Genomic DNA, 16183 nt, shown 5'->3' with positions numbered 1-16183 from the left:
CCACCGCACCTGGCCTCACGTCATATTTAAAATGTTCATTAATTCACCCATCTTCTTCAGTGTTGCGGTATCTCTTTGAGGAGATGTTGCCATCTTGTTCATACCTAATATGGTGCTGGTACAGACCAGATGCTTCATAAATGTTTGCTGAATTCATCAACCAAAGTACTCAGGTATGAAAGCATTGAAAGAAAACACTTATGAGCTCATTTTAATGGGCTAGTCATAAGAAAGCACACATCCAGGAGCCTGAAATTTGCAGGTTTATGTATCACCGGGCTTAAGGTCTTTCTCAAGCAGAAGAGTGAAATTTGGGGTGCGTTGTGAAGAACTGACTTAGATAACCAAGATGACCTTACCATTCTCCCTGGTCTGGCTAAACTTTAGAAGGCTTCTTCCCAACTGTTGACCTCTGACCTCCCTTTTCTTGTCACAATCACTTTAGAGAACTTGGAATTGTAGCCATGCATGGTGGCTCATGTGGGTAGTCTCAGCACTTTGGGAGGTCGAGGCAAGGAGGATTGCATGAGCTCAGAAGTTTGAGACCAGCCTGGGCAACATAGTAAGACCTCTTCTCTTATTAAAAATAGTGATTTTTTAAAAATTAGCCGGGCGTGATGGCATGCGCCTATTGTCCCAGCTGTCCGGGAGGCTGAGGTGGGAGGATCACCTGAGTCCAGAAGTTCGAGGCTGCAATGAGACCTGATTGCACCACCACACTCCAGCCTGGGGGACAGAGTAAAACTCTGTCTAAAATAAAATAAAATAAAAATGAAGAAAAAGAAAAAGAAAAAAGAAAGAAACTTGCAATTGCAAATTCTTTCTCTGACCCTTTGAAATATACGCAGCTTCTTTCAGCTTCACAAGCCAGTAAATGTCTTTCTCAAGGATCTACCTAAGGATAATTTTTTTTTTTTTTTTTTGAGATGGGGTCTCACGCTATCACCCAGGTTGGCGTGCAGTGGTGTGATCACAGCTCACTGCAGCCTCACCCTCCTTGAGAAGGTTCAAGTGATCCTCCCACTTCAGCCTCCTGAGGAGCTGGGACTACAGGCATGTGTCACCATACCCTGCTAATTTTTTGATGTTTTGTAGAGACAAGCTCTCCCTATGTTGCCCAGGCTGGCCTTGAACTCCTAGGCTCAAGCAATCCTGCTGCCTCGGCCTCCCAAAGTGCTAGGATTACAGGCATGCACCACCACAGGTGGCTGGGGTCATTTTTTGAAACATAAACATTGAAGGAGGTAGCGCCCTATCTCCTGATCTCTGTGGAAAGGTAAGGGCATAAATTCAGCGGACACCTTACTCTGAGTTGTGAAGACCAATTAGCAAACATAGTGGCCTATGATTACCTACCCCTGCAGCTCTTTAAACCACTCCAGCTCCTTGGTTCAGCAGAATTGAGCCCAGCTTCTCTCCTCTATTGCACAACTCTTTTATTATCATTTTAAAAATAGAGACAGGGTCTCACTATGTTGCCCAGGCTGGTCTCGAACTCCTGGGCTCAAGCAATCCTCCTGCCTCGGCCTCCCTAAGTGCTGGGATTACAAGCGTGAGCCACCATGCCTGGCTGATTGCACAAGTCTTGAATGAAGACTTGAGTCTTGAATGAAGTCTTGAATGAACCCTTTTTTGCCTGTTTAACTTTGTTGAGTGTTGACGATGGCATTGACTCAATACACCACTTGGTCTACCAGGAACTGAGGGCATAACTCACGTAAAGTTGAAATGACTCTTGGGGAGAGGTGTTCATGTAAATAAGGTCACAGAGGATGCCACAACCCACTTATAAATGTTAACCTGAAACAAACATTCAAAAGCCCATTAATATACCTCATATTATGAATATATAGTTGGCTGGGCATGGTAGCTCATGCCTATAATTTCAGCACTGTGAGAGGCTGAGGTAGGAGGAATGCTTGAGCCCAGGAGTTTGAGATGAGCCTAGGCAACATAGGGAGACCCTGTCTCTACAAAAAATGTAAAAATTAACCAGGTGTAGGCCAGGCACAGTGGCTCACGCCTGGAATCCCAGCACTTTGGGAGGCCAAGGTGGATGGATCACCTGAGGTCGGGAGTTCGAGACCAGCCTGACCAACATGGAGAAACCCATCTCTATTAAAAATACAAAATTAGCTGGGCATGGTGGTGCATGCCTGTAATCCCAGTTACTCGGCAGGCTGAGGCAGGAGAATTGCTTTAACCCAGGAGATGAAGGTTGCAGTGAGCCGAGATTGCGCTGTTGCACTCCAGCCTGGCCAACAAGAGTGAATCTCCGTCTCAAAAAAAAAAAAAAAAAATTAGCCAGGTGTGGTGGCATCTGTAGTCCCAGCTACTCCCGAGGCTGAACAGGAAAGGATCACTCGAGGCTGGGGAGGTGAATGCTACAGTGAGCTATGATTGCAACGCTGCACTCCAGCCTGGGCAGCAAAGCAAGACCCTGTCTCAAATAAATAAATAAATAAATAATATATTGTGTTATTTCATTTCACTTCATTCTCAGAGGACTAATGATGTCCCTGAGAGTCCCCCATTTGGTAGGGATGAAGTAAGGATTGTACCAAAGGGCAAATTGTGACCTTGGAACCAGGGGACTGTCAGAACTCAGCCTCCAGGAGCCTCACAGAGAATATAGATGAACATCATTCCTCAGGTCTCAGGAGCAATAATAAGGAAATGCTGTAGATATGATGTGAACGTTTGTGTGTTAGACAAGAGAGTGACAGTTAAAAAAAATTTTTAACTCCTTTGACATCCCTCAGAGCTGACTGTGTTGACATAGATGAGTGTGGAAAGTGAGAGTCCCGTGAGTCAGGACCACATTTCTGAATTTTTTTCTGGTTCCTTATTTCCCTGTGAAAGACCCAGTTCTCAAGTGCTGCGCCAGAGCATCCTGGAGCATCCAGATAGCATACTCCTCTCGGGCCACAGAAATAGGATCCATCTCCACGACAACAGTGTCTAGAAGTCCCCCCATGAGATTAGGTCTGACAGGAGCTGTCCACTTAGCAAATACCAGGTCTCCATCCAGACTGAATCAGCGTCACAAGCCGAGTGTCCTGTTCCCAGCTTGACCAATGACTTTCTTGGGTCTATAGGGAAATTTGCAAACTCGCTGGCATATCACCATTGCCCCCCACATGCCACACAGGGAGGCCACAAAACATTTGTCCTCCCCCATCACAACTAGGATATAGAATGTGCTCGCTGAGAGGAGCTTTGAAAAAGGCTTCGGCCTGCACGGTGGCTCACACCTGCAATCCCAGCACTTTGGGAGGGCAAGGCGGGCGGATCATGAGGTCAGTAGATCGAGACCATCCTGGCTAACACGGCGAAACCCCGTCTCTACTAAAAATGCGAAAAACTAGCCGGGCGTGGCGGCGGGCGCCTGTAGTCCCAGCTACTTGGGAGGCTGAGGCAGGAGAATGGCGGGAACCCGGGAGGCGGAGCTTGCAGTGAGCTGAGATCCAGCCACCGCACTCCAGCCTGGGCGACAGAGCGAGACTCCGTCTCAAAAAAAAAAAAAAAAAAAAGAAAAAAAGAAAAAGGCTTCTAGAACGGGACGTTGTACAACTGCAGGGAGTATCGCCATGAGATCCCCCATATCTGGGTTGAAATTCAAGAGGTGAGTGCTGTTATGGCTATAAAGGTTATTAATATATTGAAGACCGGGCGTGGTGGTTCACGCCTATAATCCCAGCACTTTGGAGGACTGAGACAGGTGGATCGCCTGAGGTCAGGAGTTCGAGACCTGCCTAGCCAACATGGTGAAACCCCGTCTCTACTAAAAACACAAAAGTTAGCTGGGTGTGGTGGTGCAAACCTGTAATCCCACTACTTGGGAGGCTGAGGCAGAAGAATTGCTTGAACCCGGGTGGCAAAGGTGGCAGTGAGCCAAGATTGCACCACTGCACTCCAACCTGGGCGACAGAGCGAGACCCCATCTCATAAATAAATAAATAAATAATAAATGTAGGGTAGAGGAGAGTAAGCTAGTTATGAAAGGGGAGAGTACGTGTCTCCATTGTCCTGGAAGATCACCTGGAATGGATAGGATTTAATTGTCCTGAAAAAGAATCATGCAGGCAGGTCTTGGGGAAAGGGCGTAAAAATATCATTGGTTCTTTTACTCTTTGAGTGACAAAAAACAGCCTCACCCTTTGGGGGAGGGAGAGGGTAAGGAGGGTTGAGGAGGAGGAAAAGGGATGGAGGGGTGACGTCAGCCAGGGATGAGGACCTTGGGCAGGTCTCTGCCAGGACTCACTGGGATGCCCATGGAACCGGAAGGAGCTCATCACTCAGACTGCTGACGGTCCGACACCTCAGGCTTGAGACTGTGAACTGGGAGTCGCCTGGGGCTTCTCTCTCCCCAAAGAAATGCAGTGAAAGTCTTTGCCCTGCAGCCCACGCTGTAACACAGCAGAGGACCCAGCCCCCTCTAACTCACCTTCACCTCTGAGGCCTGCTTTGCCAACATGGCGGCCTGTGCCCTGGTGGCCTGAGTGTCTGGCTGCGACCCCCATACTTCCCCACTGCTCAGCAGCTTCTGACCTTTTGACCCAAGAACCTGAATCACTGCCAATTTTCTGAGCTGCCCCAGGCCTGAGAGTGGTGCTCTGGTGCCCAGCTCTACTGGTCCACCACTGCCCTCATCTCCATTGCTGGGACGTAGACCCGTCAGGGACCTAAAGAGCATCTGGGCCCAGTGAGCCAGAGCCCCGCTCCTGAAGATGACACTCGAGGGTTAGAAGCCCACCCTAACGGCTCACGGCTCTAGGATATGAGGACTGGCCAGACGCAGTGGCTCACGGGAAGCTGAAGCAGGAGGATCACTTGAGTCCAGGAATCCAAAACCAACCTGAGCATCACAGTGAGACCACCCCTCTCTCCCTCCTGGTCTCTACAAAAAATTTAAAAATTAGCTGGGCACAGTGGCTCACACCTGTAATCCCAGCACTTTGGGAGGCTGAGGAGGGCAGATCACTCACACACAGGAGTTCAAGACCAGCCTGGGTAACCAAGTGAGACCATGTCTCTACAGAAAATACAAAAGTTAGCTGGGCGTGGTGGTGTACACCTGTAGTCCCAGCTATTTGGGAGGTGGAGCAGAGGATCACTTGAGTCTGGGGGGCAGAGGTTGCAGTGAGCTGTGATTTCACCATGGCACTCCAGTCTGGGTGATAGAGCCAGAATCTGTCTCAAAAAAAAAAAAGAAAAAGTAAAAGAAAAAAAGGCCTGGCACGGTGGCTCATGCCTGTAATCCTAACACTTTGGGAGGCCAAGGCAGGTAGATCACGAGGTCAGGAGATCAAGACCATCCTGGCTAACACGGTGAAACCCTGTCTCTACTAAAAAAAAATACAAAATATTAGCAGGCATAGTGGCGGGCGCCTGTAGTCTCAGCTACTCAGGAGGCTGAGGCAGGAGAATGGTGTGAACCTGAGAGGTGGAGCTTGCAGTGAGGCGAGATCATGCCACTGCACTTCACTTCAGCCTGGGCAACAGAGCCAGACTCTGTCTCAAAAAAAAAAAAAAAAAATTAACTGGGAATGGTCACATGTACCTGTAGTCTCAGCTACTCAGGAGGCTGAGGCAGGAAGATCACTTGAGCCCGGGAGGTTGAGGCAACAGGGAGTCGTTTATACCACTGCACTCCAGCCTGGGCAATGGAGCAAGACCCTATCTCAAGCAAAAACAGACAAAACAAAAAGCAAAAACCACCAATGCCTGGGACCCAACCTGTAAGATTCTTACTCAACTCGTCTGGGATCTGGATGTCAATATTTGTTACAAACATTTGAGGTGATTGGAATGAACATCTAAGCTTGAAAACCACTGGTATGAATGTACACAGATATTCACAGACTCATCTGTGTTTTTATTAAAAATTGCAGCCAGGCATGATGGCTTATGTCTATAATCCCAGCACTTTGGGAGGCCAAGGCCAGGGGATCACCTGAGATCAAAATATTACCCAGGTGTGGTGGCGTGTGCCTGTAATCCCAGCTACTGGGGAGGCTGAGGCATGAGAATTGCTTGAACCTGGGAAGCGGAGGTTGCAGTGAGCCAAGATTGCACTACTGCACTCCAGCCTGGGCGACAGAGCAAGACTCCATCTCAAAACAAAACAAAAGAAAAAATGCACATACATGCATTTAAAAAAAAAAACAAAAAACACTTGCAGTAGGGATGATCTTTATTTTCTTCCTTCAATTTTTTTTTTTTTTTTTTTTTGAGACAGAGTCTTGCTCTGTCACCCAGGCTGTAGTAGAGTGGCGTGATCTCAGCTGACTACAACCTCCACCCACGGGCTCAAGCGATTCTCCTGCCTCAGCCTCCCAAGTAGCTGGGACTACAGGCGTGTGCCACCACTCCAGACTAATTTTTGTGTTTTTAGTAGAGATGGGGTTTTAACATGTTGACCAGGCTGGTTTTGAACTCCTGACCTCAAGTGATCACTCACCTTAGCCTCCCAAAGTGCTGGGATAAGAGGCGTGAGCCACCATGCCCGGCCATTTATTTTTCATATTGTTAAGTTTTATGTAATTATCGTGCAGTTATTTTACAATTAGGAGGGAAAATAGCCAAAACAGATATTTAAGGAAGTATACTGATCCTTCTAGATTCTGCTCAATTCTCTCTGCAGGAAGCTTCCTGAGGGCTCCAATGCCGCTGTCTCTCTCCTCTGTATTCCTCCTGGCCTGTGATCACCCCAGGGAACGCAGCACTTCACGGGGACTAGTAAGTGCTTGTACTTTGTTTTAGGTTGGTATCACACTGTTTCCTAGCCTGGAAGGCAGGGACTGGCACACCTTTGCAGGAGGCAGGGCCTCCATACAGATGTATTATTGATAACCCAGGCCTGAGCTGGTGCCTGGAGAGGTGACCATTTCTCTGATCAAAGGCTCTCTCTTTTTCTCTCTCTCTGGAGATGAAACACAGAGCTGCTTTCTGGTTTCACGATTAACTTTGTAGGGAAATGAAAAGAAAAAAAAAAAAACGCATTGGCAAGGCCTGTGGAGGAAGTGTCGGCCCAGCTGGCTGGGGTCCCTGGCCGACCAGGAATCCACTGAATGTATGGCTGTGTTCTGAGCACCTCACAGCCCTGGCAGCTCTGCCAGCGCTCAGCCAGAGCTGTGTCTAGGTACGGCTTGAGGTAGGCCCATGGAGCACAGGAACTGAGCCACCTCAGGAAGCCTGAGCTGAGGCTGAGCTGTGCCAAAGGAGGCCAGGCACACAGGCCCCAGTCTCATCCTCCTCGTGGGGATGGCTTTGAAGGAGAGCCTTGTGAAGAGGCTCTGCTATGCTAAGTCCTAAAAGATGGGCTTGGAGAACCAAAAGAGCTATAGAATGGCAGGTTTGACTCCTTCCTCCACTACCCTTCTACTAAATACCAAAATGTATCTTCCTGGGACGGAGTATCATCCTATGTGAATTCCCAGTTGCTCCTCAGCCCTGGGGGATACATTAGAACGTCGCTTCCCCAAGGTTGGGAGTGAGTAGTACAAGATGCTCCAAGATGAAAGGGTTCCACGGTCAAAAAAAAATTGGGAAATACTACAGAATCTATTCCCCTTTTCCCTACCAGAATCACACTGCACAGTACTGTATTAAAGGCTCTGATGAGTCCTGCAGTTAGACAATCTGACAAGTCATGCAATTAGAAAATCTGTTTAATTTTATTTTGAACTTCCCAAACTTCATTGACAATGCCATCTTTTATACAGAGCCCCCATTAACATCTCCTGGCCTACCTGAGGGAGATCTGAGTTGGTCATTTGATGACAAGAAATTCTACATTCAGAATGGCTTTTAATTTAATTCAGTTTTCAGGACAAAGCATGTGTTAAGTCTGTTCTCACAATGTTAATACAAACATACCTGAGACTAGGTAATTTATAAAGGAAAGAGGCTTAATGGACTCACAGTTCCACATGGCTGGGGAGGGCTCACAATCATGGCAGAAGACGAAGGAAGAGCAAAGGGACGTCTTACATGGTGGCAGGCAAAAGAGCATGTGCAGGGGAACTGCGCTTTATAAAACCATCAGATCTCATGAGACTTATTCATACCACAAGAACAGTATGGGAGAAACTGCCCTCATGATTCAGTTATCTCCACCTGGCCCTACTCTTGACACTTCAAGGTGAGATTTGGGTGGGGACACAGCCAAACCATATCAAAGCATGATTTAATAAGTATTATAAAGTTGGGTCTTTGCCCTCAACTAATATACAGTCCAATCAGAGAGCGAATACTCACTGGGAACAGTGTTTTTTGTTTTTGTTTTTGTATGTTTGTTTGAGACGGAGTTTCACTCTTGTCACCCAAGCTGGAGTGCAATGGTGCAACCTCAGCTCACTGCAACCTCCCCCTCCTGGGTTCAAGCGATGCTCCTGCGTCAGCCTCCCAAGTAGCTGGGATTACAGGCGCCCACCACCATGCCCGGCTAATTTTTGTATTTTTAGTAGAGACAGGGTTTCGCCATGTTGGCCAGGCTGGCCTTGAACTCCTGACCTCAGGTGATCCACCCGCCTTGGCCTCCCAAAGTGCTGGGATTACAGGCGTGAGCTACAGCACTCAGCCTGGGAGCAGTGTTTTTATAATGACAATATAGTATCCTGTGGGCACCAAAATCATTAATACAAATTATTATTATAATATAAAACTGTCTAAGGAAGAGAAAGGCAGGAAACCTGAGTGAGTTCTGGTGTAAATGCAGACTCAGGGATGAACTCACAGTTCAAGGAAGGATGAACACAACGTGCCTCTGGAGTGAGACCAGCGATGCCTCTTAAACTAGGGCTATTGATCTGCTCTTTTTTTTTTTTTTTTTTTTGGGAGACGGAGTCTGGCTCTGTGCCAAGGCTGGAGTACAGTGGTGCAATCTCAGCTCACTGTAACCTCTGCCTTCTAGGTTCAAGCGATTCTCCTGCCTCAGCCTCCCGAGTAGCTGGGATCACGGGCATGTGCCACCACGCAAGCTAATTTTTATATTTTTAGTACAGACGAGGTTTCACCACGTTGGCCAGGCTGATCTCGAACTCCTGACCTCAAGTGATCCGTCTGCCTCAGTCTCCCAAAGTGCTGGGATTACAGGGGTGAGCCACCACACCCAGCCGGTCTGATCTTTAAATAATGCAAAAAATCCAGGAAAAGATGGCAAGATGTGGATATAGATATATAAAAGAAGGAAGGTCGTCTCCCTCATGCATCTGACTTGGAGTCAAATTGGAAAGATTGTAAATTCAAGTCCATTTATTCTGAGCGGAGGTAACTTCAGGAAAAAAATGGCTTCTTGTCCCATGACCTAGTTAGACTTTGATTGGCACCTTTGTGAAAAACAACCCAAATTACAGCACCACAAAGGCTGGTTGCTTTCTAGCTGAGGAGCTCAGCCATTGTTTTGTTTTTATTTGTTTTTTGGTTTTGCCAAAGGGAAAAAGGAATTGGCAACTCCAGAATCTTAATGTGTCTTAACAGCATGAGATTCTGGTAAAATTACTGCAAATTTAACAAATTTTTTTTAGCCGTGTGCAGTGGCTCACACCCATAATCCTAACACTTTGAAAGTCCAAGGTAGGCAGATCACCTGAGGTCAGGAGCTCAAGACCAACCTGGCTAACATGGTGAAACCCCATCTCTACTAAAAATACAAACAAATAGGCTGAGTGTGGTGGTGTGCACCTGTAGTCCCAGTTACTTGGGAGGCGGAGGCATGAGAATCGCTGGAACCCAGGAGATTGCAATGAGCCCAGATTGCGCCATTGCACTCCACCCTGGGAGTGCAATGTCTCCAAAAAAAGAGAAGACTCTGTCTCAAAAGGAAAAAAAAATTTTTTTTTTTTTTTTAGAGACAGGGTCTCCCTATGTTGCCCAGGCTGGTATTGAACTCCTAGTCTCAAGCAATCCTTTACCCTCAGTGTTCCAAAATACTACGATTACAGGCACGAGCCACTGCACTCAGCCTTATTGTAATTTTTAAAGAGAAAAGATAAAGGCCCTGAAATCCTTACCTGCACTTTTTGTCAGGGCTAGATACGGGCAGGGCAGTGACTGATGGACAGGGCAGAGAGGCAACCATAGACAGGCTGGGCGGGGTGACACCGGTCTGTGAGACTCTGGACCTTCTGGCAATGGCTAGGGAGAGGGAAAGGCAGAGACTGGCTGTCGTAGGGCATGAAGGGGGTGGGGAGAGAACTTTCTAAGCCCAGGGTGAGCTGTCTGAGAAAAGTGATGAGAAGGGAGCTCGGGTAGGGACTGGTTGCCTACAAGGTCTCAGGATGCCATTACCACATTTGATTTCCTGTATAATCCCAAAGGACAATTATAACCATTTCAGAGATGAAAGAATTGTTGGGGGACCTCTTCTTTTCACTGGAATCCTGAACAAATTAAAGAATAAAGCAGAAAGAAGGATGAAGGTTAAAATGTCACCTTTATACTCAAAAGCTGATATGTGGACCAGGTATGGTGCTCACATCTGTAATCCTAACATTTCGGGAGGCCAAGGCAGGAGGATGACTTGAGCCCAGGAGTTCAAGACCAGCCTGGGCAACATGGCAAAACCCTGTCTCCATAAATAAATAAATAAATACATACATACATACATACATACATAACTGGACATGGTGGTACATGCCTGAAGCAGCTACTTGGGAGGCTAAGGTAGGAGGTCAAGGCTACAGTGCTTCGTGATCATGACATTGTGCTCCAGCCTGGGCAACGGAGTGAGACCGTGTCAAAAAAAAAAAAAACAAAACAAAACCAGGCCAGGCACTTTGGGAGGCCAAAGCAAGCAGATCACTTGAGGCCAGGAGTTCGAGACCAGACTGGGCAACATGGTGAAACCCTGTCTCTACCAAAAATATAAAAATTAGCTGAGTGTCTTGGCACATGCCTATAATCCCAGCTACTTAGGTGGCTGAGGCACTAGAATTGCTTGAGATCAGGAAGTGGAGGTTGCAATGATCTGAGATCATGCCACTGCACTCCAGCCTGGGCAACAGAGCAAGACTCTGTCTCAAACAAACAAACAAACAAACAAATCAACAAAATGCTGGAGTTTGAGGAGCCAGCAATGTGTTAGAGTTCCAGTTCCTCCACATCTTCACCAACAACTGATGATGTTGCTGTTTCTAATTTAGCCAGTCGAATTGGGGTTAATGGTATTACATTATGGTTTTTGCATTTCTCTGATGATGAATAATACAAAGAAATGTATGTGTGAAATACTTCCCCACTTATTTTTATCTTCTTTAATTTCTCTCTGGAATGTTTTATTCCTTTTTTAGGATTCTTATGGTCCATATATTTGTATTTCTTTGTATAGTTTCTGTTCATCTTTTGTCCATTATTTATTGGGTTGTCTTTTTATTACAGATTTTTCATGTTCCTCATACAACCCTTTGTCAGATATAGGAATTGCAAAGAATTTTCTCTAGGTCTGTAGCTTGCCTGCTCATTTTCTTAACTGTTTTTTAACAATCAGCAGTTCTGTAAGTATTAGATTAGTGGGTTTTTAAAAAATTATTATTATTATTGGAGACAGGGTCTCACTCTGTCCCCCAGGCTGGAGTGCAGTGGCATGATCTTGGCTCAATGCAACCTCCACCTCCCAGGCTCAAGTGATCCTCCCACCTTAGCTTCCCAAATAGCTGGGACTGTAGGTGCATGCCACCATGCCCTACTAATTTTTTGTATTTTTTGTAGAGATGGGGCTTTGCCATGTTTTCCAAGCCAGTCTTGAACTCCTGGACTCAAGCAATCTACCCCCTTGGCCTCCCAAAATACTAGGATTACAGGTGTGAGCCACCACACCTGGTCTATAGTCTATTTTCTCATTTAAGTTTTATATTTAGATCTATGAGCCATTTTGAATTGATTTTTATGTATAGTATGAACTAGGGATCAACGCTTTTTTTTTTCTTGTGGATATTTAATTACTCCAGCACCATCTGACAAAAACACTTCCTTTTTCCAAAAGATTGCTTTGATGCTTTTGTCAAAAATCAGTTGACCATACATTTGTGGGCTTTGAGGTTCCACTTTCTAAGTGCTTTATGCTCAGTCAAGATCAGCTTGGAAATCAGACAAGCCCAGAGAAGGCCAACACAACACATCTCCAGGAGAGTAGGACTGGGAAGGCAGCCGCTTCTTCCCCAAGTGGTGTGTGCTCTGAGATGGCCAATAAGGCTGCCTCTTGGTCCCTGGGACTACTCCTTTGGCCTCAGTTCCATTGACCTGTTTGTTGCTCCTTATGTCAATATCACACTGTCTTGACTTCTTTAGTTTGATAGTAAGTCTTAAAATCAGGCGGTGTAAGACCTCTAATTTTGTTCTTCCTTCTGCTATTCTAGGTTCTTCTGCATCTTTTTTTTTTGGAGGTAGAGTCTCGCTCTGTCCCCCAGGCTGGAGTGCAGTGGCGCAATCTCGGCTCACTGCAACCTCTGCCTGCCAGGTTCAAGCAATTCTTCTGCCTCAACCTCCTGAGTAGCTGGGATTACAGGCGCCTGCCACCACGCCCGGCTAATTTTTTTGTATTTTCAGTCAAGATGGAGTTTTGCCGTGTTGGTCAGGCTGGTCTCGAACTCCTGACCTCAGGTGATCCACCTGCTTTGGCCTCCCAAAGTGCTGGGATTACAGGCATGAGCCACCGCGCCCGGCCTCTTCTGCACGTCTAAAAAGACATGTATTTTAGAAACAGTTTGGGGAGAATTATCATCTCTCCACTTACCACAGTGGTAAGTTTTCCAATCAATGAGCGTGAAACACCTACCCATTTATTTTGATCTTCTTCAATTTCTCTCTGGAAGGTTTTATCCTGTTTAGTGTTAGTCCTACATATCTTGTGTTGAATTTATTCTTTAAGTATTTCATTTTTTCCTAGGTAAAATATTTAAAAATTTTATTTTCCAACCATTTGTGGCTACCATGTAGAAATGCATTTGTTTTTGCATATTGACCTTTTATCCTGCAGTCTTGCTAAATTCTCTTATTATTTGTAGTAGTTTTTTTGTAGGTGCTTTGGGATTTTCTACATATGTACACAATCATGTCATTTGTGAATAGAACGGTTTTCTTCCTTTCTTTCTAACCTGTGTGCTTTGGATTTATCTTCCCTTTTGCAACAGCTAAAGAATCTAATGCAATGCTGAATAGGAGTGAGAAGGCACTGTCTTGGGGGAAAGTGTTCATTCTCCCATCACAAAGTATGATGTTAGCTGTTGATGTTTTGATGTTGATGTTTTGTAGATATCCTTTATCAGACAAGATAGTCTCCTCTTTCTAATGTGCTGAGAGACTTGTTTTTGTTGAATTTTGTCAAATGTTTTTACTGAATCTATTGACATAATCATACAATTCTTCTCTTTTCTTCTGTTAATGTAAAGAAGTACATGGATTGACTTTCAGATGTTAAACCAACCTTGTATTCCTGGGGTAAACCCTGCTTAGTTATGCTCAATTACTCTTATTATTTATCTCTGAATTATGTGGCTTATATTTTGTTTAGAATTTTTGTATCTGTGTTCAAGAATATCGGCTTGTGGTTTTCTTGTAACATCTTCTATGGGTTTTGGCATTAGGGTAATTCTAGTCTCTAAATGAGTTGAGGAGTATTCCTCTACTCTATTTTTTCAAAGAGTTTGTGTAAGATTTACTAGCCTCAAACTCTCAGGCTCAAGCAGTACTCCCCTTTCATCCTCCTGAGTAGGTGGGAGTACAGGCATGTGTCATCATGTCTGGCTAATTTTTAAAAACATATTTTTTTAGAGCAACATCACACTACGTTGCCCAAGCTGATCTTGAACTCCTGGACTCAAGTGCTTCTCCTGCTCTGGCCTCCCAAAGTGCTGGTCTTACAGGCATCAGCCACCATACCCAGCCTTATTTCTTCTTTCAATGTTTGATAATATTTGCCCGTGAAGCCATCTGAACCTGGAGTTTTCTTTATGGGAAGTTTTAAATTACAGCTATAATTTCTTTTTTTTTTTTTTTTTTTTGAGACAGAGTCTCGCTCTGTCGCCCGGGCTGGAGTACAGTGGCCAGATCTCAGCTCACTGCAAGCTCCGCCTCCTGGGTTTACGCCATTCTCCTGCCTCAGCCTCCCGAGTAGCTGGGACTACAGGCGCCAGCCACCTCGCCCGGCTAGCTTTTTGTATTTTTTAGTAGAGACGGGGTTTCACCGTGTTAGCCAGGATGGTCTCGAACTCCTGACCTCATGATCCGCCCGTCTCGGCATCTCAAAGTGCTGGGATTACAGGCTTGAGCCACCGCTCCCAGCTTTAAATTTTTTATTTTTTATTTTTTATTTTTATTTATTTATTTATTTATTTATTTATTTATTTATTTATTTATTTATTTTTGTAGTAGAGACAGGGTTTCACCATGTTGGCCAGGCTGCTCTCGAACTCCTGTCCCCAAGTGATCCACCTGCCTCAGCCTCCCAAAGTGCTGGGATTACAAGCATGAGCCACTGCACCCGGCCCTCCCCCAATTTTTAAAACTCGCTGGCTGGGCTGACAGCTGCAGGGCCAGGAGTTCAAAACTCAGCCTCACCAGTCGCCCCTCCTCAGACCTAGGAGGTTGTTTTGTTTTGTTTGAGACAGAATCTCACTCTGTCGCCCAGGCTGGATACAGCTATAATTTCTTTAACAGATATAGGACTATTTGGATTTTCTACTACAGCTTGTGAAAGTTTCAGTAACTTGTATCTTTCAAATAATTTCATTTCATCTAAGTTATCAAATGTATTCGCATAAAGCTGCACATAGTCCTCTATGATTAACCTTTTTGTGTTTGCATGATGTGTATAAATGGCCCCTCTTTCCTTCCTAAGACTGAACATTTGTACTCCTTTTTTATCTCATCAGTCTTGCTAGGTGTTTATCAGCTTTATTAATCTTTTCAAAGAACCAACTTTTTCTGTCAGTCTTGTTTTCTGTTTAAATAAAGAACAAACTTTTGGCCAGGTGCAGTGGCTCACACCTGTAATCCCAGCACTTTGAGAGGCTGAGGTGGGTGGATCGCTTGAGGCCAGGAGTTGCACACCAGCCTGGCGAACATGGTGAAACCCCACTTCAACTAAAAATACAAAAATTAGTCAGGCATGGTGGTGCATGCTTGTAATCCCAGCTACTCAGGAGGCTGAGGTGGGAAAATTGCTTGAACCTGCGAGGTGGAGATTGCAGTGAGCCAAGATTGCGCCACTGTACTCCAGCCTGGGCGACAGAGCAAGACTCTGTTTCAAAAGAAAAAGAAAAAATTTTTGTTTCTATTGTTTTCACCCCCCGTTACTTGTCCATTTTCTATTCAATTGATTTATACACTTTTCTGTATTATTTCTTTTCTTTTACTTATTTTTGGCTTAATTTATCTTATTATTTTCTAGCTTCTTTTCCCCGTGATTTCTTTCACCCATGCTTTATTTAAAAGTATGTTGCTTAATTTTGTATGTTATTAAGCAAATTAAGTGTGTTATCAAGCAACAATAAGTGTGTTAAGTATATTATTATGTATGTAATTTCCAAATTGAGTATGTTGCTTACTTTCCAAACTTGGGGACTTTTCAGACATCTTCTCGTGATAAATTTTATGGTCAAGTATGGTAAAAGTATGTGTCTTAGTCTGTTTTGTGCTGCTATAACAGAATACTACTGCCTGGGCAATTTACAATAAACAGAAATTACTTTCTCACAGTGCTGGAGGCTGGCAAGTCCAAGATCAAGGTGCTGTCATCTGGTGAGGACCTTCTGCTGCTGGATCCCCTGGTGGGACAGCAGTAGAGCACGTGTGAGAGAGGGAAGGGGGCCAAACTTATTCTTTTATAAGGGGTTTTCTCCTGCTGCAATAATGAACCCATTTCCTCAATAACAGCATTAATCCATTCATGAGGCGGAGCCCTTGTGACATAATGACCTCCGAAAGGCCCCACCTCTCAACGATATTGCACTGGGGATTTAGTTTCCAACACATGAAGTTTTGGGGGCATGAATCACATTTATCTTAATTTATCTTACTTTATCTTAATTTACCTTAATTTATCTCACATAACAGTATGAATTTAGTCCTTTGAAATTTATTGAGACTTGTTTTATGATCAGCATGTAGTGTCTCTCTTTTTTCTTTTCTTTTCTTTTTAAACAAGAAGTTTATTTAAACAGCAAGACCCTCGACTTGAAGG

The sequence above is a fragment of the Piliocolobus tephrosceles genome, chromosome 9, assembly GCF_002776525.5.
Source record: "Piliocolobus tephrosceles isolate RC106 chromosome 9, ASM277652v3, whole genome shotgun sequence".
Classification (NCBI taxonomy): Eukaryota; Metazoa; Chordata; class Mammalia; order Primates; family Cercopithecidae; genus Piliocolobus; species Piliocolobus tephrosceles.
This window is presented reverse-complemented; position numbering follows the sequence as displayed.